This window comes from Cervus canadensis, chromosome 27 (genome assembly GCF_019320065.1).
Source record: "Cervus canadensis isolate Bull #8, Minnesota chromosome 27, ASM1932006v1, whole genome shotgun sequence".
NCBI classification, from domain to species: Eukaryota; Metazoa; Chordata; class Mammalia; order Artiodactyla; family Cervidae; genus Cervus; species Cervus canadensis.
The window spans coordinates 20,434,407-20,457,842 of NC_057412.1; positions in this window are offsets into that span (position 1 = coordinate 20,434,407).

The window sequence follows — 23,436 nt, forward strand, 5'->3', positions numbered from 1 at the left end:
ATGAAGCACAAGCTGGAATCAAGATTGCTGGGAGAAATATCAATAACCTCAGATATGCAGATGACACCACACTTATGGCAGAAAGTGAGGAAGAACTAAAGAGCTTCTTGATGAAAGTGAAAGAGGAGAGTGAAAAAGTTGGCTTAAAACTCAACATTCAGAAAAGTAAGATCATGGCATCTGGTCCCATCATTTCATGACAAATAGGGAAACAATGGAAACACAGAGAGACTTAATTTTTTTGGGCTCCAAAATCACTGCATATGGTGACTGCAGCCATGAAATTAAAAGATGCTTTGTCCTCAGAAGAAAAGCTATGACCAACCTAGATAGCATATTAAAAAGCAGAGGCATTACTTTACCAACAAAGATCCATCTAGTCAAAGCTATGGTTTTTCTAGTAGTCATGTATGGATGTGAGAGTTGGACTATGAAGAAAGCTGAGTGCCGAAGAATCAGTGCTTCTGAACTGTGATGTTGGAGAAGACTCTTGAGAGTCCCTTGCACTGCTAGGAGATCCAGCCAGTCAATCCTAAAGGAAATTAGTCCTGAATATTCATTGGAAGGACTGATGCTGAAGCTGAAACTCCAATACTTTGGCCACCTAATATGAAGAACTGACTCATTTGAAGAACCCACTCATTGGAAGAGACCCTGATGCTGGGAAAGATGGAAGGCAGGAGGAGAAGGGGATGACACAGGATGAGATGGTTGGATGGCATCACTGACACGATGGTTATGAGTTTGAACAGGCTCAGGGAGGTGGTGATGGACAGGGAAGCCTGGCGTGCTGCAGTCCATGAGGTCGCAGAGAGTTGGACACAACTGAGCAACTGAACTGAACTGAACTGAAGCCCTCCAGGTGATTCTGACAAAGGTGGTCAAAGATTAACTCCTTAGGAAACTCTGCCTTTTAGGGACTTCACAGTAAATGGTTCCAAGATGGATCAGCAGAGAGCTCACAGAAACAGAGAAGTCTGAGTCGCCATCAAGTGAACCAGGTATTTGGAACTTCTATCACTTCACTTTATACCAAGTCTCAGTGTAGAAAGGATGAAGCGCATACACAAATGGAAGTTTGACAGTTCGATCTGTAATGTGGAATTAAGATTTGCATGGTTTTCCAATTCCCAGTATATTCAAAGTAGAAGTAAAGAAAGAATGACTTAAGAAAAGGAAGTCTTCAAAATAATAAAAAATGATTTTCCTAATTGTCTTTTATGTTGATTTTCATGTCTCTTATATGTTATTTTATTAGCCTATAGTTCTAATTAACTTCTAGATTTTCAATAAAATTGAGTGAAAATAAATACTCATTTCAATGAAGACCTAAAAAACAACGGTTTTTTAAATATATTTACTTACAATGTAAATAATATAGATTTTTTTATCTTTAGTAATTTAATACACTTCCACTATGCTTTATTTAGTTTAATTAAGTCAATACTTTTTCACTTTGACTGTAATAAGTACTTGAAGTCTTTAAGTCCTCAGATGACATTATGATAATATCAAGTATTGAATTTTTATATGAAACACCTGACCTATGTGGTAGACACATGGACAAAAAGAAATCATAAGAATAAGCTATGCATTGTTGTTGTTTAGTTACTAAGTCATGTCCAATTCTTTCACAATTCTGGGGACTGTAGCACTCCAGGCTCCTCTGCCCATGGGATTTTCCCGGGCAAGAATGTCGGAATGGGCTGCCATTTCCTTCTCCAGGGGATCTTCCCGACCCAGGGATAGAACCTGCACCTCCTGCTTGGTAGGTGGACTCTCTACTTGGTACGATGTGAAGTGATGGAAGTTACGAATATCTGGTTCACTTCGGTAGAACACTTCTCTAACACTGAGCCACCAGGGAAATCCAAAGTTATGGATATTCTTCAGCTATTCAAAAGGTGTCAGCCTTTCAAAAGGTATCAAACACTTGGTAAAACTAAATATTCTAATTATTTACCTGAAAAATGAAAATGATTGTTAATGGACCAACAAACCTAAATGTTAGAACATATGAAACCACAAAATAAAGTAGGTTGGTAGGTTAGGTCACCCATTTTAAACACCCCTTTATGGGTGCTTCGCAAGTGACTCAGTGGTAAAGAATCTCCCTACCAATGCAGGTGATGCAGGAGACAGTTTTGATCCCTGGAGTTGGAAGATCTCGATGGGCATGAGTTTGAGCAAGCTCCGGGAGTTGGTGATGGGCAGGGAAGCCTGGAGTGCAGCAGTCAATGGGGTGGCAGAGTAGGACACAGCTGAAGGACTGAACTGAACTGACTACTGATCTATGTGCCTCCTACAGGCCCTGGTAGTAACTGCTGCTGTCTAAACAGTTCCTGGACAATAGTTAGTCAGGGCCTGTCAGCATTTCTGACAGAAAGCTCCTTGAGGACAGGTATTCCATTTCTAGTACTGTATGGAGCACCTCATAAGAGACCATCCATAAATATTCAGGAAATAATGAGAAAATATAAAGGGGAGTCAACTATGGCATCCCCCAGGGGGTGCTAAAGCCCCAAGTCTTGTTTACTTATGACTTCAACCAGAGTAAACTTGTTCTGTATAGTTTCCATTTAAGTAAACAGACATTTATGGAGAGTTTTGGGTTTCCATAGAATTGCAAAGATAACCGAGACTTGCTCCCTCTCTTGAGGTATTTTACAAGCTGGTGTAGTAACTAATGCAGCAGAAAATTACATCAAGATTATCTACTAAGGGAAAATACCTGGCCATTTAGATGCAGTAAATTAAATGATGCTGCAGTGGCCACGACATTTACTTCAAGCCTGTTTGAACTGCCACCACAGACCATCCCAGATCATTTGCAACCATACCCGGGATTCTGTCCTCCTTAGGCATTCTACCAAAGCTTGGGATAATTCCCTACTCAAGAATATCTAGAGTTGGCGAAAAATTCAAAACCTTCCTACAAGCAACTTTCTATTCTCCCTAGATGTAGGTTCAGGATTGGCCAGACCTAATTGATATAAAAGCACTATTCCTTTTAATCCTTTAAGACAGGTTATATATCATTTGATGGTCAGGAGCTGCATTTGAAATAATGGTCACATGTATTTGGCTGTATGCCCAGAAATTTGGGCACTACCAGAGATGCCTGTTGCCATAATGACCCCTTCCTGGCCATGGATTCTAACTGCAAGTGTCTGTAACATAATCTGAACGTAGGTCAAAAGACTTCTGGGTGAATTTTTCATAGGGTAATTTATTTTTTTCCCGGCAATAATCAAAACTTTCCAATTGTACCTAACTAGAGAATATGATTTTTGAGTGATCAAGGTTTGAGTAAGTTTTAAGATTATTACCAACAAAACATATATCACCTGTGACCTAAACTGAGTTGGGACCTATAATTCTTCCAGGCAAGAAATAAGTTTGCAAACTTATTTTAACTGCTAGGAACTTTACAAAAAAGCTTTTTTAGTATCAAATTTGGAATTAGATGGGTAGAGTAGCAATTCTTAGTAGGAATTGCTTGGCTAACTCTGTGTCTCACTGAAAATTTATATCCTAATATTAGCTTTTGGCTAATGTTTATTCTATGAGTGAGATATAAGTTCTGTTTTTGTAAGGGCCCATACTGAATGGTAGACAAGGCCATGGGAGGGTCCAATTCTTATTGACCCCTTACATACTTTATGTAAACTGAAATATAACTTGAGATAAAGTGATAAGATATTAGGAAAGAGAGAGAGAGTTTAATGTATAATGTTACCTTCTGCAAGAAATAGGATATTTACCCTGTTTTTTTTTTTAGTCATGCAAAGAACCAACACAGGTGTTTCTAAATGATGTCTAGTTCAACAAAGAATGTGTTCCTTTAATAGTGAGAGCCATATTTTTGTCTTATACTGGCTCACTACACATTTAAAATTGACATACATTGGAGCACTTCAAATTTATATCTTCATTTCAACCATTCATTTAGTAGGTCAAATCATCATTATATTTCACCAGCATGGTGGATTTTAATTCATTTAACGTTTTAATCTTTCATCAGTTTTTCATTTAAGAGGATTTCACAGCATATATGGGATTTGTATAAATTTGTGTGCAGTAAATTTATTCTTTTAACAGTTTTATTCTTTCATCAGAAATTCATTTAAATGGATTCCACTATATATCACTTCCACTTCCAGTGCAGCTTTTAGGTCAGGCTGTAATTGATGCAAAAGCAATGAGGTATTAAAAGAGATAGGAAATATCTGAAATTGGAAAGAGTTCAAGAAGTGGCCCATTGTAAGGACATTACGCTCCTCAGATAAAGTGGGGAGGGAGAATAATACAGCGTTTTGATCTGAAGCCTTGCATGCTTTATAATTTCAATTCTCAACAAAGTCCAAAAGATCTATTTTATCTAAGCTTGTGTCTTTAAAACAAAATTAACTGCTTCAATGCTCTAAAACAGCCCCCATATGGCCATGTGAATCTGTGTGCTTGTCTTTACCATCCATTTGAATTAATGGCACAGCTTCTTTCAGTGAACATTCTGTCTCCTCCCTCTCCTCTGCCGACATTCATTAAATGACATCCAAGTGATAAACATTAATATAATAAATACAGCAGCTATGGAAATAACCCAGGGAAGAGGGGCATTCTATCATGTTTTCATATAGAAGTAGATGAAAATCACCAGTAGTGCATTATAGTTGGTGACAGAAAACTGCAGTATGAGAGATGCCTTTATCCAAGAACAGAGGTGCTAGTGTTTGCTTTGTCTGCATCAGGAAAGTACAAGGTGACCTTGAGAAAAGTCCTCCTTGCTCTCCAGATCTCTGCAAAGGGAGTGGCTGCTTTTATGATGCCTATTGTAAGAGGGCATTGGTGTCAACTGGTGAGTGCTAGAGAAGATGCTAGAGAAAAGATATTGGTGGAAATCAACATTTACTTGAATTTGCTAATGTCTCTTTGAGAAGACCATGCCTCAGGAAGAAATGTTCTCACCAAACTCACACACACATAATGGTAGTTTTGAGAGATAGTGTATGTATTTACCAACCCTGTTGGGGTAAGTCTTTCACATATATGTGTGTGGGTGTGTTAAGTCACTCAGTCGTGCCTGACTCTTTGGGATCCCATAGACTGTAGCCCACCAGGCTCCTCTGTCCATGTAATTCTCCAGGCAAGAATACTGGAGTGGGTAGCCTATCCCTTCTCCAAGGGATCTTCCTGACCCAGGGATCAAACCCAGATCTTGTGCATTGCAGGCAGATTCTTTACCATCTGAGCTACCAGTATCAAATTACACTGTATATCTTAAACTTACACAATGTCCATCATATCTCAGTAAAGCTGGGGGGTCTGGAAAAAAAGAAAGAAGGAAGGAAGGAAAGGAAGGGAAAAAGAAAACAAGGAAGGAAGAGGAGAGAGGGATATATCTTGTGATATTGTTTTCAATATACTCCTTTATGAGACTGACACCTACTTCTGTCTTCTAGTTTATTGACTGTGAATTGGCATGTCAAATGCCCAATTAATGTTTATAAAATTGAATTGAGCTGTACAGAATTGAAAGAAGAAAATTTTAAGTACTGGGAAAGATGATCCAACTCCATCATCCTCTCTCCCATCCCCCCCACAAGGTCATAGCACAATCCAGAGTTAGACATATGAAATCAGTTTAGCTTATCACCCTGTTCAAAGAGCTTGTCCCTTTACTGCATTGATTAGGGAAAGAATATAAGTGAGAGAAAAAAGATTGCTCTCAGACTAAATGTCTAAATTAGTTATTTCCAGTGAGATTGATGATTGGTCATGAAAGATTACAGGAGGGTTGTGGGAGGGTCGTACTTCCACTTTGATGTCATGTCAAGCTTTCTTGTGCCTCCTCTTATAAAATTATGGAAGGCTTAGTCCTGATCCATTTGATCTATGGCAGTTTTCATATAGGAGTTTATGAGTGAATTGGGGGCAATCCCTGGATTTCTCTGTAGGTTCAATGTATCTGTCATGAGTTCTAGATCCCATAGGACATCCTAGAATGGACTGAAATATAGAAAGTCTAGAATATTTCCACTTATGCTTAGAGAAAAGCTTCATTTTTCTACAGTGGTCTAGGGGAGAAAAGGAGAAGGTAAGGGACACATTTATTTTTCTCTCCAAGATTTCCAGCACTTCAGTGGATTGCATGCTGGAAAATTCAGTCAACAGTTTTTGCAGGTCCATTTGGGTGAAGCTTCTTGTCCTCCAAAGGATATCTTATGTGAATTGAAATTGCTCAGTCATGTCCAACTCTTTGCAATCCCATGAACTGTAGCCTACCCCGCTCCTCTCTCCATGGAATTTTCCAGACAAGAGTACTGGAGTGGGTTGCCATTTCCTTCTGCACGGGATCTTCCCAACCCAGGGATCAAACCCAGGTCTCCCGCATTGCAGGCAGATGCTTTACCGTCTGAGCCACCAGGGAAGCCCATCTTATGTACCAGGAAGTTTATTACAGTAATGTGAAAGCATCTTGCACGTGTACATGTGGAGCTAAGTCACTTCAGTGCTGTCCAACTCTTTGCCACCCTATAGACTGTACCCCGCCAGACTCCTCTGTCCATGGGATTCTCCCAGCAAGAACACTGAAGTGGGTTGCTATGCCTTCCTCCAGGGGAATCTTCCCAACCCAGGGATCCAACCCACGTCTCTTAGGTCTCCTGCATTGGCAGGCGGGTTCTTGACCACTAGCGCCACCTGGAAAGCCCGAAAGCATCTTACTGAAGGCTAATTTTATTTGGATCTAACTTACCAACCTAGCTGTCAAACTACAAGTGGGAAGGTGAATTTCATTGTGTGGACAACTTTATAGCCTTTCAAATGATAATGTCCTGAATTTTTATGCAGGCATATGTTGATGGAAACGAACAGATATTGAAAAGAGTAGAGCCACAAGCCGCACCACAGAACTGAGGATGAAAATTATCTTCCTGCTTGTCTCTCCTCTCTTGCTAGTTTTGTAATGCATCAAAGCTCTTTTTCAAATGCAAAATATGAAGCTGAGCTCTTATTTACCTAACTGATCTTGCATACGTGTTTCCTTTAGCTTTGGCTGCTCTTTGGACCAGTAACCCCCTGCCAGCAATTTCTTATCAGTATGTTCATCTAGATGATTTTCTAGTTATTACTCTTCTGTTTAATATTGATAAGATCTGGACTTACTACTTGAGTAATTTGGTTCAGGAAGAACTAAAAAAAAGTCTGCAAATCTGTAATCATCAATCAGTTACACAAAGTCTGAGCCCCACAATATATTAGATTATTTGAACACTGTTGAGTATGTTAATAAGCACATAAAGAACTCTCCCTAAATCTTTATTTTAAACTCATGTCTGCATGGCATATCTTTTCTATCCTTTTACTTTCAACCTACCTAGGTTGTTTCAGGAGTGAATTTCTTATAGACAACATTTTTGGGGTCATGCTTTTCTCTCTGCTCCGCCAACTCTTTCTTCTAATTGCTATATTGGGATCAATTATACAACAGGTAATTTTTGATATGATAAGGCTTAAGCCTTCCATATTACTTGTTTGCTGTTTTTGTTTCTCTCTGTTTTCCATCTCTCTCTCTTTTCTTGCCTTCTGTGAGTTACTTGACCATTTTTTAGGATATCACTTTGATTTTTAATGACTTTGAGCGTATGTCTTTATATAGTTTCCTTAATGGTTGTTCTAGATGTTATAATATACATATATAAGCTATCAAGAGTGTACTAGTCTTCACGTTTTACTACTTCCAGTGAGGTGTAGAAATATTGTTTTCATTTCAGTCTCTTAATCCTCCAACTTTGAAAATACAAGTATCTTGAATATTTTCTCTTTATATATTGAATATAGGTTCTTTGCCTCAGTGATCAAAGGTTATTTTTAAAAATTATGCTGAGGAAAATAGTCTTACCATATTTTTGCCCTTTGCTTTGTTTATCTTTCTCTTCTGGAATTCCTAATCTCATCTTGTCATTTTCATTCTATTTAGAAATCTCTTTAGACATCCTTTAAAGGTACTTCTGCTAATTAACAAATTCTCTTAAATCTCCTTTGTCTGAAAATGACTTTATTTTCTCTTCATACTGAAGGGACATAGTTGAGGTTAACAGTTCCTTTCTTTAAGTAATTGAAAAATGTCATTTAACTTCCTCCTAGCTTCTATGGTTTCAAATGATAAAAATATCTGTAGTCTCCCCATAAATAATATGTTGTTTGGCTACTTTTTCTGTGTTTGCTTTCAAGGTTTTGTCAAAAATAAATATAACTTTAATTTTAATGTATCTTGGTATAGACCTTTTCGAGTTTATTCTCTTAATATTTGAAATTTGCTCAGCTTCTTGAATGTATAGTTTATTTCTTCCACCAAATTTAGGAAGATTTTAACCATTATTTCTTCAAATATTTCTTCAGCTCCATTCTCTTTCTCCTCTTCTTCTGGGACTCTGATGACATAAATATTTGATCTTTTATTATTTTCCCACAAATTTATGAGGATTTATACATGTGTGTATGTGTGTGGTCTGTTTTGTCTGTTGTTCAGGTTAACTTATTCTATCCTCAAGTTTACTGAATTTTTCCTTTGTCATATTCATTCTGTTGTTGAGCCCCTCCACTGAATTTTTAATTTGTTATTGTATTTTTCATTTCCACAATTTCCATTTGGTCTTTTTAATTTTTGATGAAATTTTGCTTTTTTCCTGCTGTTTCGAGGGCATTCATAATTGCTCATAGAAGCATTTTTATGATGGTTATGGTAAAATCCATGTCAGATAATTCCAGGATCCTATTTATCTTAGTGTTGTCATCTGATGTCTTTTCTCATTCAAGTTGTGATTTTTCTGTTTTTTGTTATGGCAAGTGATTTTCAAATGTATCCTGGACATTTTGACTATTATTTTGGGGTATTCTGGGTCCTAATGAAGTTTTCTGCTTTATCAGCCATCCTTATCATGTCTGCTGTCATATGTGGTTTTCTTTATCTTATGTCTTATTCTCAGATTTACCATGTAGCTCAAGACCTACATTTTGTGGGTTATAGTTGCACTGCAATTTAGTTTTCAGAGTGTTTTTAGTCTATTTAATCTCTTTGATTTGCTAAGTGCCATTTGGTATCCTCATGATTCCTTTTGATACCAGCTGCCATATCAACCACCCACAGTCTTTAGGGGAGAGAAGAGAGACTCTTGCTCATGGGATTGAGAAAGTTCCATGTGTCTCCTATTGTTGGCAGGAATCCCACTCAATCCTTGCTTGAGAAGATTGCCTTGCAACTTTGAGCTTGAGGGTAGAGGAGAGTCTTAGCTATAGGGGCAGAGAACAATTCTCCAGGTGAATTGTTTTTGGTGGTACACTTTTTCAATCTGGAGAAGGAATCAACTTACCTGAACCATATTCATCTCTTAGGTTAGGGATCAGCAGAAGCTAGATCTAGTTTACCTTCTGCTGGAGCAGTAAGGAGCAGGAGGATGTGAGAAAATCCTAGGCCTCTGTGTTGTCTATTCATTCCTGGGGTCTCTAGCTAGTCTAGCTTCTTTTTACCTTTCAGGGTTCCCTGTTGGATTATTTTCAGAGTTTTAACCTGTATTTAGTAAGGGAGGAAGAAAGAATGATGAGTCTTACATCATCTTGTTTCCGTTTTGCATTTTTAAGTGAATATATATTTTGAGGACTTCCCTGGGGGCTCATCAGTAAAGAACACGCCTGAAAATGCAGGAGACACAAGCTTGATCCCTGGGTTGGGAAGATTCCCTGGAGAAAGAAATGGCAACCCACGCCAGTATTCTTGCCTGGGAAATCCCACAGACATAGGAGCCTGATGGGCTACAGTCCATGGGGTTGCAAAAGAGTCAGACATGACTTAGGGATAACAACAGCAAACAATGAAAATATATTTTGATAAGTAAGATGTAATCTTCTATGTTGTTAGTATAAATCCCTGTGCTTTTATACACTTTTGTGTGATTGTTGTTCAGTCATGTCCAACTCTTTGAGACCCCCTGGACTGTGGCCCACCAAATTCCTCTATCCATGGAATTCTCCTGGCAAGAACACCAGAGTGGGTTGCCAAATCTTTCTCCAGGGGATCTTCCTGATCCAGGGACCAAACCCAGATCTCCCACACTGCAGGCAGATTCTTTACCATTTGAACCTAGGGTTCTTCATGTACTTAGTAACTTTATTAAATATGAAGAATAAATTTATTAGAAAAAAATAAGAAGAAAACATCAAAAATGTGTAGTGATTTTCTTTTGGTTGATAGGGTTATGGGTCATTCTTGTTTTCTTCTCTATTATTTTTTGTATTTTCTACTTTCTTAAATCTATGAATGATATTATTTATTAAGGAACTGTTATTGATCAAAGAAGAAAAAAGAAGCATGAGAACAAGACATGTATTAAGCATGGCTAGACTATAAGTCACTAAAGAATAGTAGAAATAATAGTATCAACATCTTTTATGTCTAGGAACTGGATTCATGGCTTTCTGTGCATCCATACATACTGGATAACATCATCAGAATTCTCATTAACAGTTCAAAAAGATAATAGTCCTCTAAAATCACAATGAAGGTAGTCCCAGAGGGCAGTGGGAAAGGGTGGTTATTTTAATAAATGGTCCTGGGTCAATTGACTATCCTTCCATAGGAAAATGCACATATCTCAACTCATATCTCTCACTACACATAAAAGTCAACTCTAGAATAACTACAGATCTGCATGTAAAAGGGAAAATAATAAATCTTTTGGAAGAAGCATAGAAAAATATCTTCATTTTCCTAAAATAGGGAAATATTTCCTAAATACGGCTTCAGAATCAATAATCATAAAAGAAAAATTATTAAACTCTTAAGAATGTCCATCAAACAATACCATTTAGAGAATATCAATCTGTAGATTGGGAGAAAATACTTGTGAATCAATAAGAAAAATACAGAAAAGCCAAACAAAAAAAATAAGCAGGTATCCAGAAAAGAGGATGTCAAAATGACCAATAAATGTATGGTAAAATATTAAGCATTTTTAGTTTTTAGAAAAATGAAAATTAAAATCACAATTAATACAATTGCATGCTCACCAGAATAGCTAAAGTAAAAAACACACAATATCAAATATTGATGTGAATATAGAGTTAATAAACTCTCATATATTGCTGGAGGGAGAGTCCATTCATACAACAAGTTTGGAAAATATTTGACTATTCTTATTAAAGTTGAACATGGATATATCCTATCCCAGTGGCATCCAGTGAAATCCAATACTACAGAATGACTGAGTAAACTACAATTATAACCACAGTATTGATGTCCTGCATAAATATGGCGTTAAGTGTAAGAAGCCATACACAAAAATGTATACACTGTCTGATTACATTCGGTAATGTTTGCAAACAGAACAAACTTATCTATAGTGTCAGAAGTTTGGATGGTGATCCTTTGAAGGAGAATGTACCTAGAAGAGGAAACAAAAGTGGTTGCTCTGAGATGTTATTAATGTTCCATTTATTGATTTAGATTCTGGTTATATAAGGGTGCTTAAATTTATGAAAATCAGTTGAGCTTACATTTGCATTTTGTGTTCTTTTTTGTATATGTTATTTAATAAAAGTATGACTCTATTTTCACATATAATAGAATTTTAATAAAGATAAACCCAAATAAAACACCTATATGTTAGATAGGATTTGTAATCAATTTTAGCTTTTTATGAAATTCTTGCTTCCCCAAGCCACAGAAACAGAGGGGACAATAATGAAGAGGTAGAAACTGGTGACAGATGCTCTTCACTCTCTTAGCCACTACCCTGGTGTGAGACAGTCAGTGACTTAGGAAACATATCTCATGCTTCTTCTCCTTTACTTTGAATGGTCTCAAAATAAAGTCTATCTTGTCTGATAGACAAGATAAAAAGAATCTATTAGTATAGCTACTCTGACTTTCTTTTGCTTGCTGTTCACATCAGTTCAGTTCAGTCGCTCAGTCATGTCCAACTCTCTGTGATCCCATGAATGCAGCTTGCCAGGCCTCCCTGTCCATCACAAACTCCCGGAGTCTACTCAAACTCATGCCCATCGAGTCGGTGATGCCAGCCAGCCATCTCATCCTCCGTCATCCCCTTCTCCTCCTGCCCCCAATCCCTCCAAGCATCAGGGTCTTTTCCAATGAGTCAACTCTTCGCATGAGGTGGCCAAAGTACTGGAGTTTCAGCTTCAGCATCAGTCCTTCCAATGAACACCCAGGACTGATCTCCTTCAGGATGGACTTGTTGGATCTCCTTGCAGTCCAAGGGACTCTCAAGAGTCTTCTCCAACACCACAGTTCAAAAGCATCAATTCTTCAGCGCTCAGCTTTCTTCACAGTCCAACTCTCACATCCATACATGACCACTGGAAAAACCATAGCCTTGACCAGACAGACCTTTGTTGGCAAAGTAATGTCTCTGCTTTTTAATATGCTATCTAGGTTGGTCATAACTTTCCTTCCAAGGAGTAAGTGTATTTTAATTTCATGGCTGCAGTCACCATCTGCAGTGATTTTGGAGCCCAAAAAAATAAAGTAAAAAAAAAAAAAAAAAACAGCCAACGCTGTTCACATAGTACATCTTTTTCCATCCTTTCATTTTGATATATTTTTGTCTTGGAACCTAAAGTATATCTCTTGTAGACTGCTGTGTTGTACACTGTGTGTGCATGCTTAGTTGCTCAGTCCTGTCTGACTCTTTGCAACCCCATGGACTCTGGCCCACCAGGCTCCTCTGTCCATGAGGATTCTCCGGGCAAGAATACTGCCCTCCTCTGGGGAATCTTGCCAACCCAGGGATTGAACCCAGGTCTCTCACGCTGCAAGTGGATTCTCTACTGTCTGAGCCACCAGGGAAGTTCAAGAATACTGGAGTGGGCAGCCTATCCATTCTCCAGGGGATCTTCCCAAGCCGGGAATCGAACCGTGGTCTCCTGCATTGCAGGCAGATTTTTTTATCAGCTGAGCTACCAGGGAAACCTGTTATGCATTGTAACAAGCTACTAAAGGTTCAGACAGTGCAGTTCAGTTCAGTCGCTCAGTCGTGTCCGACTCTTTGCGACCCCATGAACTGCAGCACGCCATGCCTCCCTGTCCATCACAAACTCCCGCAGTTTGCTCAGACTCATGCCCATTGAGTCGGTGATGCCATCCAGCCATCTCATCCTCTGTCGTCCCCTTCTCCTCCTGCCTCCAATCCCTCCCAGCATCAGGGTCTTTTCCAATGAGTCAACTCTTCGTTAGAGCCCCAAGAATCCAAATTGGCATTTGTGGGAATTGTTCTAAGAACATTTTGCCATTTTAATCCAGTTTAATTTCTTTATGGTTATTAACAAAAAAGGGAATATATAAAGAACTTCAATCCACAGCCTTCCTATCCCTTTGTATGAGTTTTTAAAATGAGCTTTTATGAGCTTTTTTTTTTCCTCTATTGTTTTACATGGATCAAAGTTACTGTCTAGCATGCTTTGATTTCAGTCTGAAGCATTCCCTGTGGTATTTCCTCTGGCAGTTGTAAATTATCTCAGGTTTTAGTTATTGGGAATGTCTTGTTTTTAAAATTATTTCTAACTGGAGGATAATTGCTTTACATGCCATACATCAACATGGATCAGTCATAGGTAAACATATGTCACCTCCCTCTTGAGCCTCCCTCCCACCCTCACTCCACCCCATACCTCCAGGTTGTTACAGAGCACTGAGTTGAGCTCCCTGCATCAAACAGAAAGTGGGAATGTCTTACTTTTAAAGGGTAGTTTTGTTGGATATAGAATTCTTGGTTGATAGTATTTTTCTTTTGCACTTTGAATATGTCAATTCATGGCTTTCTGGCCTTAATGGCTTCTGAGAAGAAGTTAGCTGCTAATCTAATGAAGATCTCTTATACACATTGAGTTATTTCTTTCTTGTTGCTTCAAAAATCTCTTTTTCTTCAACAATTTGATTATTCTATATCTCGGTGTATATGTCTAATATTGTCAATGATACTTATGTTGACTTTACTGATTTTACTGTGGAAATTAAGCCTGTTACCAACAGTCCCAATTCTTTTTATAAGTCTCTCAAATATTAACCTTGTATTCTATTTGACCTAAGTACATATGTACATTTGAATCTTTCCTCAATGACATCTAACCACAATGCACTGACCACAACTCTTGCCCCTGAATGAAGATCAATCCCTCTGATTTTTCACCTATCACCTGAGTCACCTTCTTCATAGGGTTAGGACTGATTTTATCTGCTCTTTTTTTTTACAATAAGATGTTCTCCAAAGTGTTCTCTGATGGTGATTTAGTCGCTAAGTCATGTCCAACTCTTGCAACCCCATGGACTGTAACATACCAGGCTCCTCTGTCCATGGAATTTCCCAGGCAAGAATAGTGAAGTGGGTTGCCATTCCCTTCTCCAGGAGATCTTCCTGACCCAAGGACTGAACCCGGATCTCCTGCATTGCAGGCAGATTCTTTACCAACTGAGTCATCAGGGAAATCCAAAGTGTTCTCTAATAGTATTCTAAGAAGAATGAACTGTCCTCACGTGCACAAAGCTGTTGATCTGCACAGAATTATGGAGGTAGGCCTGATAATTTGTCGTTTTCTCCTCACTGACCACCTTTCTTCAAATCCTTTCTCACTTGGAGGAAGATGGTAACTTCAAAACCTAAAGGAACTATTGAAGTGATTGGAAGTATGGGGTCTCAATAGGATATAATCACATTGTGAAATAGGTGACAGTGTACCGCAGTAGTAAAGAGACATGAACTAGGAAGAAGGACAGGGCCATCTGCTTTTGTTCTTCACTAACTGTTCTTCCTTCTCTCTCTTCTTACCGATGACAGAGTTCCTAGAGTCCATATTTTGGTGAACTATCTTTCAAAGTAGCTGTATCAAGTGATACATTCAACTTTAATGCTCTCATTTGGAAAAAGATTGAACACAGTAAGCCAGGGGCATAAGACTTTGAGCTTATCTGGGCATCAATAGTTGCTATTGGTCTGGAAGAGTGTATGCTTGTTATATGTATTTATACTACAGTAGGTTATCTAATATGCCTGCATACATCTTCTTACCTTCCTGTGGTTAATGAAGTGTTCTGTTGCCAAAACTATTGTCTTTAAACAGTTTTGGTTCATAAGCTTGACACAAAAACCAGGGATATTTTAGGACTGTCATAACTGATTATCATAACTGCTACTCATGGTTGCAATAGGTCATTGCAAAAACTACAGATCTGCTTTTATAACATTGGTGTTTTCCCTGAGATTAAGGTAATATTTAAAAATATAAGCAAAAACAAGCACTTCTTATAGCACCTTCTAATTCTTCATTGGATTAATATTATGGGTCATCACATTGATAAAGATGTGGGTAAACTGAAATGAAATTGAAAAGAGCAATAAAGGCTATTAAAGGTGTGAAAACAGATCTTATGTGTAAATATTAAAGGAATAGGGCATATTTAGTTTAGAGATGAAGAACCCAAGGGAAGTCTTGAGTACTACTTTAAAATTTATTAAAGATTTTACAAGGAGCACACCTAACAGTTATTATTTTCTGTTCATGGAGGACAAAATGAGAAAACATATTTAGCTCCTTACTTTTTATTATTTTTATTTTACTTTCTGATTAACCACCTAACTAGATATTAATGGAATTTATTTCCCATTACCTAAATCACTCCCTGGCAGTAATTTGGACCCTACGGGTTGTACATTAATTTTTTTCAGAGCCCAGGGACACCATTTAGTACTCTTGAGCAGTGGTTGTATGTACTAAATAGTATAGGGTGACCTGAAGCTGGCTCACTGATCATTTAATTATAGATCAAAACCTGACTTCAAGAGATCATCTGGCCCAGGATCCTGAGGGGAATAATGCATCATAGATAACAAGCTGCTTCTTGAAGCTCTCCAGGAATGGACACTCCATACTCTTTCTCATTAATAAGAAAGAAACACACACACATACTCTAATCGACACAGAAATTCATTACATACATTTACTGTTCATGAGAAAGCAGCATGTTAAATGCTCATGGTGAGAGAATGGAGAGTGGAAGGAGATGAATAACAGTAGAATCCGTCGGTTCTTTTAAAAAATGAGCACCTTAATAAATAATGAATGCAGAGGACATGATTTATGAAGGTGTAAGTCAAATTTGTAGTTCTTTTAACTGAGCCCAATTTATGTAAATGTTCTTAGAAACTTTAATTCATAATTAGTTAAAAATCACAGTTACATGTTATGCCTATGTTACATATCTTTTCAAATTGACAAAAGGGCAGATTAAAGTTTATATAATGAAACTAACTGTGTTATCATGATTAGAAGTAGAGCTTTAAAGAAACTTGGCAGATTCTCCTGAAGAGTTGAACCATGGTATCTCATTTTATTAACTCATTAATACTTTTTTTCCCAATAAGGTAAATGTGAAATTAATTTATGTTTCAAGAGGGAAATGAATCCTAGTGAATTTTGATATCTTTAATCATACATCATTTTTTAAAATTAAAATACTACTTAGGATCTTTTGCACCATGACTTGAAAAATCACTGTACTGTACTGTCATTATTTCTTCTATTTATGAATGAATGTAGGTGGTATCTATAATTCCAACTTTCTGTTTTGGGAGTTCCACCTCCAGGCTGATCTGCCATCTCAGTATGTCAGAGAACTAGTTCCCAGCTTGCCACACTCCATTTCTTTCTGACAGTCAAGAAATTTGATTTTTATAATGAGGTGTAAATCCTAGAAAAGGGTTGTCTATAAAAGACTTCAACAGATATAAGAACAGGTGTATGAATATGCCAGTGGTGCTGTAGGCTGAAAAGGAACATGAGAATTCAGGATACCATCAGAGATTGAGAGAACTTCAGTTTACGTGTGTATCCTATCTCCATATTCAATATACACTGGCAGTGAAAATTAACAGTGGCATATTTCATGTTTGGATCAATATCTCCGATGATTGTAAATGACAGAGGCATGGCATAATATACATGATAATCTTTGACATCCTCCTGTGACTTTCCACAAAGCATTGAGAAGAAGGTAGGGGAATATTTTCCTTTCATACCCACACTTGAGGATAATTATAGCATGACATCACTGTAAGGACCATAGACACACAAAACAGAAAAGGAGAGTTTGAAATTGTGGCAAAAAGAAAGTAAGCTTTATTGAGATGAAAAATTTGTCTTAACTGACGGAGACAGGTTTCATTTCAGAATTTAAGTATAGTATTGATACTCTTGGAATTTAGTCAGCTTCTTATTACTATCCTTGAACACTTTTTTCATATTTTTTATATCTCAGATGATTATTAGGAAGAAACTGAACAAATGGGATATATCCCTATTCAGGGTTCTTGTTCTTCCTTCTTCCCTAGCCCCAGGGAATTGTTATCAGACATTACTGATCTAGTCAAGGCTATGGTTTTTCCAGTAGTCATGTATGGATGTGAGAGCTGGACTATAAAGAAAGCTGAGCGCTGAAGAATTGATGCTTTTGAACTGTGGTGTTGCAGAAGACTCTTGAGAGTCCCTTGGACTGCAAGGAGATCCAACCAGTCCATCCTAAAGGAAATCAGTCCTGAATATTCATTGGAAGGACTGATATTGAAGCTGAAGCTCCAATACTTTGGCCACCTGACACCAAGAGTTGACTGACTGGAAAAGACCCTGATGTTGGGAAAGATTAAAGGTGAGAGGAGAGGGGACAACAGAGGATGAGATGGCTGGATGGCATCACTGACTCAATGGACATGAGTTTGAGTAAACTCCAGGAGTTGGTGATGGACAGGGAGGCCTGGCATGCTGCTGTTCATGGGGTCACAAAGAGTCGGACACGACTGAGCAACTGAACTGAACTGAACTGAATTACTGTATTAGCATCTATGTGTCAGTGTAGACCTGAATGCTCTTATCTTTAATTTACTAATTGAGTAAATTGTCACATTTATTTATAAAATAAAAGTGGCATGATACATATTGTTACAGCTATATCATTCCAAAAACCAGATCATATTTTGGTCCACAATACATATTCAGATTTTTGTGAACAAAATATGAAACACTCACATAGAATCATAAATTCTAGTTAAATAACCAGCTATTTTGCTTATGTGATACCAAACATCCAGATGCATCATTTCAGAAATATCCAGCTAACTGATTAGGTATTTCTATACTCCATGCAGCTATTTGGCAATATTTATTGATGCATTTGTTCATGAAGCAGTTACACAGAGGTGTGCAATCCTTTGTCATCTGAGATGAGTTTGGGTAGTTAGAGGGATGTAGGCCTTAGAAAATTATATGCATTTTCTCTTTCCATTATATGTCTGATATGTTTGCAATTATTCTTTAACCATGATCAAGTTTTAATATTAATATCTTATTAGTCAAGATTAAGGTTGGGTGCAGGAAGTGGGTATGAATCATGAATATAAAATGATCATCTATCTTCTATCAGGCTTATATCACCACCTGGACAAATTTCAAGTCCATTGGCTCAGATGCTGTATCAATAATTTGACTCTTAAATAACAATTTGAGAAACTCTAATCTTGCTGACAGGCTTACAACTCACAAGGAAAATCTATTTGTTTCTGTATATTTGCTTGTTGGCACATCATTCCTCCTGCTGGATTAGTGAGCAGAAGGAATTGTAAAACCACAGGGGAACAGTTTAAATGGGATAATGCAGACATTACAGAATGATTAACAGTGATTTCACAAAGGTGGAAGGTAAGCTGCTCACTTTTATGGAATGGAACAAATGTGTCTGGAATGATTAACAAAATAAGGCAACAAAAAAAATAGAAAAATGTAGCCACTCAATTTTATTTGGGTAACAAACCATATGAAATATAAATGCAAATTCTACCCCAGTTCATGTACTTACCATTATTAAGTGTTAAACTTCAGTTAGACTGTGGCAGACAAACCGCACAGAACATAAAAACCACAGTGCTTAAATGTCAGCCATCCCACTCAGTTAAAAGGCAGTTTATGTGATGTGTACTTTTCTTGAATTTTCTTATAAGCCAGCATAACACAGTGCTTATCAACAGCATTTGAATAATGTCTAGACTATCTTCCACAGCTAATAAGTCAATCAAAACACTTCAACCCTGAAAGATTTTGATTATCTTATAAAATGAAAAAAAATCCATTCACTCATTCATTCCACATATTTCTTGTTCAGTTGCTAAGTCAAGTCCGACTTTTTGCGAACCCACGGACTGCAGCACGGCAGGCTTCCCTGTCCTTCACAGTCTCCCAAAGTTTGCTCAAAGTTATGTCCTTTGAGTCTGTGATGCTATCTAACCATCTCATCCTTTGTTGCCCTCTCTTCCTCCTGCCCTGAATCTTTTCCAATATCAGGATCTTTTCTAAAGAGTCAGCTCTTCACATCAGGTGGCCAAAGTATATTTAACCTCTATTTTAGGGAGGGCATTATTGTCAGTGTTGCAAGAAATGCAGAAGAATATATGTAAAATATTGTCCTGCAGAAGGTGGGCAATGACATGTCTATTTAAAATAAGTTTGTTGCTATCCAGAGGTACTTATTTTGTCTGTTGCTTAGGCTAAGTTGTATCCAGCTTTAATTTCTAGAATGCTGCTCCTGCAACTTTCTGAAGCAACTTTCATTATCATTCAGCTGCCCTTTCTTCTTTGCCTCCTTGCACCTGCTCAGGGGTGGATGGACCCAAAAACTTCTTTGAAAGCACTGTCTCTTCACCTCCCTAACACAGCACCTCATACAGTCAGCTTTGTTCCATCTTTACTGCACTCTGATCCATGGATCTGAAGAACACAGTGAGAATACTCTGGAGCTTTGGAAATATGAGAAGGGTTCATTCCTAGGAGGGTTCAGGATTGTCTTTAAACCTTAAATCCTTGCTTAAAAATGTAGTCTATAGACCAGTAGGATGGGCATCACTTGAAAGCCTCTTACAAAAGCAGTATCTGAGATTGCACTGAGATGGAATTAATCAGAATCTTCATTCATACAACTTGAGGTGTGAGCATGGATAAACTACCAAAAGATAACAGAATTGAAAGAACTCTCTTTTACATTCTTTTTTTAATTTAATTTTTATTGGAATATATTTGATTTACAATGTGTTAGCTTCAAGTGTACCACAAAGTGATTCAACTATACATATATACACATTCTAATATATTCATTTTCAGGATCTTAGATTATTACAGAGTATTGAGTAGAATTCCCTGTGCTATATGTTCTTAATTTTGGTTCAGATTAATTAGGGCACATTAATCAGAATATGGTTTAATGAAGTCTTATTTTCAAAACAATGTAGGCAATTTAGGATATATCTCTCCAGAAATTATTATATGTATCTCAGATTATATTTGTTTCCTAAATGCCCAGACCAATGATGACAGACACTAAATAGGTTTATGTTTAATAAGTTTATATGGCCTGCACAGCATCAAATATAGAGTTATCTCTATACACAGTATATGCTATTGACTACATATAAATGCCTCCATGCAATCAGTCTGTAATATTTATTAAGCTCTACAATTATTCCTTTTGCCAGAAACTGGAACTAAATAATGAAAAAAGATTTTCCTTGCTTTCAGGGTGTTTATAGTCCAGTTTGGGGGCAGTTACAGAAATATGCTCTCATATAAAGATACATAAAGTATAATAGGAAGATAATTTAATATTTCTGAAACATACAAAGAATGGCTTTGCAGAAACAGTATTTGAATTGAAACTTGATGAATGAGTAAGTACTTAAAATCAAAAAAGTTTGAGAGCATTCTAGGCAAAGGAATCCAAGTTAAAGAGAATTATAAGATAAACTTAGTTCTGGTGTTTATGCAGAAAGGGTGAGAAGGGACACAAGACTACACAGAAAGACAATGGCCTGGACAAGCAAACCCTTGCATGACTTACCATCAGGTCTGATTATAACTGAGCAGACAATGTGAGAGCCATTGAAAAATTTTGGAACAGAATGTGACATGATCAGATGTATATTTTAAAAAGTGTGGGAAGTGAAGAGGATGGCTTGCAATCAGAGTTACAGAGACATATTAGGAGAAAATAGCAATAGTCTACTTTAGAAAAGATAAGAACATGGACTGTGACAATGAAAAGAGAGAAAGGGAAGGAAAAGAACTTCTCTCAGGCAGAATAATGGTGAAGAGGACTATAGAGTTGCCTGTCTTTATTCAACTTTGGCAAAGTCAAAGTGAATTGCTCTTGGAAGAATTATTTTCATTGCTGGAATGAGTAATTCCTCATCATTTTCATAAAGTAAAAAGAACTAATGGTCTTCTGAGGATCAAATTTATGTGTGGTCATGGCAGAGCCTGGTGGGCAGCTGTCTATGGGGTCGCACAGAGTCGGACACAACTGAAGCGACTTAGCAGCAGCAGCAGCAGGAACTCAGAGGATAATATCAAGAATTTCAGAATCAACGGAAAATGGGGAAACCTAGGGTACTTTTTATTAAAATCTAGGCAGAGAAATTATCTTGGCATGCACTGTCAAGACCAGTCCACAATAGTAGAACATTGGCTGTTATGATTGATTTATTTCCTTTGCACAAAACGCAAATATGAACAAGATTTTCCTCAAATGTAGGTAGATTCTGTTATTGCTTATATGATATGATTTAAGGAACAACTTCAAAAGCCTTGCCTGCCTGTGTCCTTACTTGCATCTCAAATTCTCATCATTGTAGAACCAGGTATTTGGAGTAAGAAGTTGTCCATGTCAGTGGAAAACACTTAAAATATCCACATGCTGTTGCAACACAGTAGTGGATCAGGAAACGTGAACCCAGATTTCATGTGGAATTACAGAAATGTACCTGAGTAACAGAGGTCCTTTCTCTGTATTTCCAGTTACAGTGTGTTTTAAATAGAGGACAGTAGAGTACATCATGAGAAATGCTGGGCTGGATGAAACACAAGCTGCAATCAAGATTGCTGGGAGAAATATCAATAACCTTAAATATGCATATGACACCATGCTTATGGCAGAAAGCAAAGAAGAACTAAAGAGCCTCTTGATGAAAGTGAAAGAGGACAGTGAAAAAAGTTGGCTTAAAGCTCAACATTTAGAAAACTAAGATCATGGCATCCTCCCATCACTTCATGGCAAATAGATGGGGAAACAGTGGCTGACTTTATTTTTCTGGACTCCACAATGACTGCAGATGGTGATTGCAACCATGAAATTAAAAGACACTTACTCCTTGGAAGGAAAGTTATGACCAACCTAGACAGCATATTAAAAAGCAGAGACATTACTTTGTCCACAAGGGTCCGTCTAGTCAAGGCTATGGTTTTTCCAGTAGTCATGTGTGGATATGAGAGTTGGACTATAAGGAAAGCTGCACACAGAAGAATTGATGCTTTTGAACTGAGGTGTTGGAGAAGACTCTTGAGAGTACCTTGGACTGCAAGGAGATCCAACCAGTCCATCCTAAAGGAAATCGGTCCTGGGTGTTCATTGGTAGGACTGATGTTGAAGCTGAGACTCCAATATTTTGGCCACCTGATGTGAAGAGTTGACTCATGAAAAGACCCTGATGTTGAGAAAGATTAAAGGCAGGAGGAGAAGGGGGCAACAGAGGATGAAATGGTTAGATGGCATCACTGACTCAATGGACATGAGTTTGGGTAAACTCTGGGAGTTGGTGATAGACAGGGAGGCCTGGCGTGCTGGGGTTCATGGGGTTGCAAAGAGTCAGACACGACTGAGCGACTGAACTGAACTGAGTCAGACTATGGCTTAACGAGATCTAACTCAGATTTTCTCAAGTGTTAATGTCCTTCCAAAGGTCTGAGAATCTTATTAAAATGCAGACTCTGATTCAGTAAGTTTGAGATGGGATCTATCTCAACAAGAGACGTGTTTTCTAAAAGCTCCCAGTGATATTATGTTGCAAACACTGGCTTAAAACAAAACACCAGGAAGTGAGGAGTAAAGCTGACTGAAGTTAACAAATCAATTACCTCCCCGAGCCCTGAAGGAATGAGACACTGGGTGGGTAATCTGGAATGTGGTGAGGGTGGTGTGGGTAGAAGGAGTTATTTGCCTTCATACTGCCTTCTCATAAAGAATACCTCTAAATACTGTTCATTTATATTCCCTGGTGGCTCAGACATAAAGAATCTTCCTTCAATGCAGGAGACTTGGGTTCGATCTCTGGGTTGGGAAGATCCCTGGAGAAGGGAATGGCTACCTACTCGAGTATTCTTGCCTGGAGAATCCCATATACAGTCCATAGGGTTGCAGAGTCAGACACGACTGACTGACTAATATTTTCATATTGCAAAGAGAAGCTGGTTCCTTTGAGTGATGCTTTATTTCTATAAACATTGCTAACAAGTTATACAGGGCATTCTTGCCACCAAACACTCATAGAAGTCTTC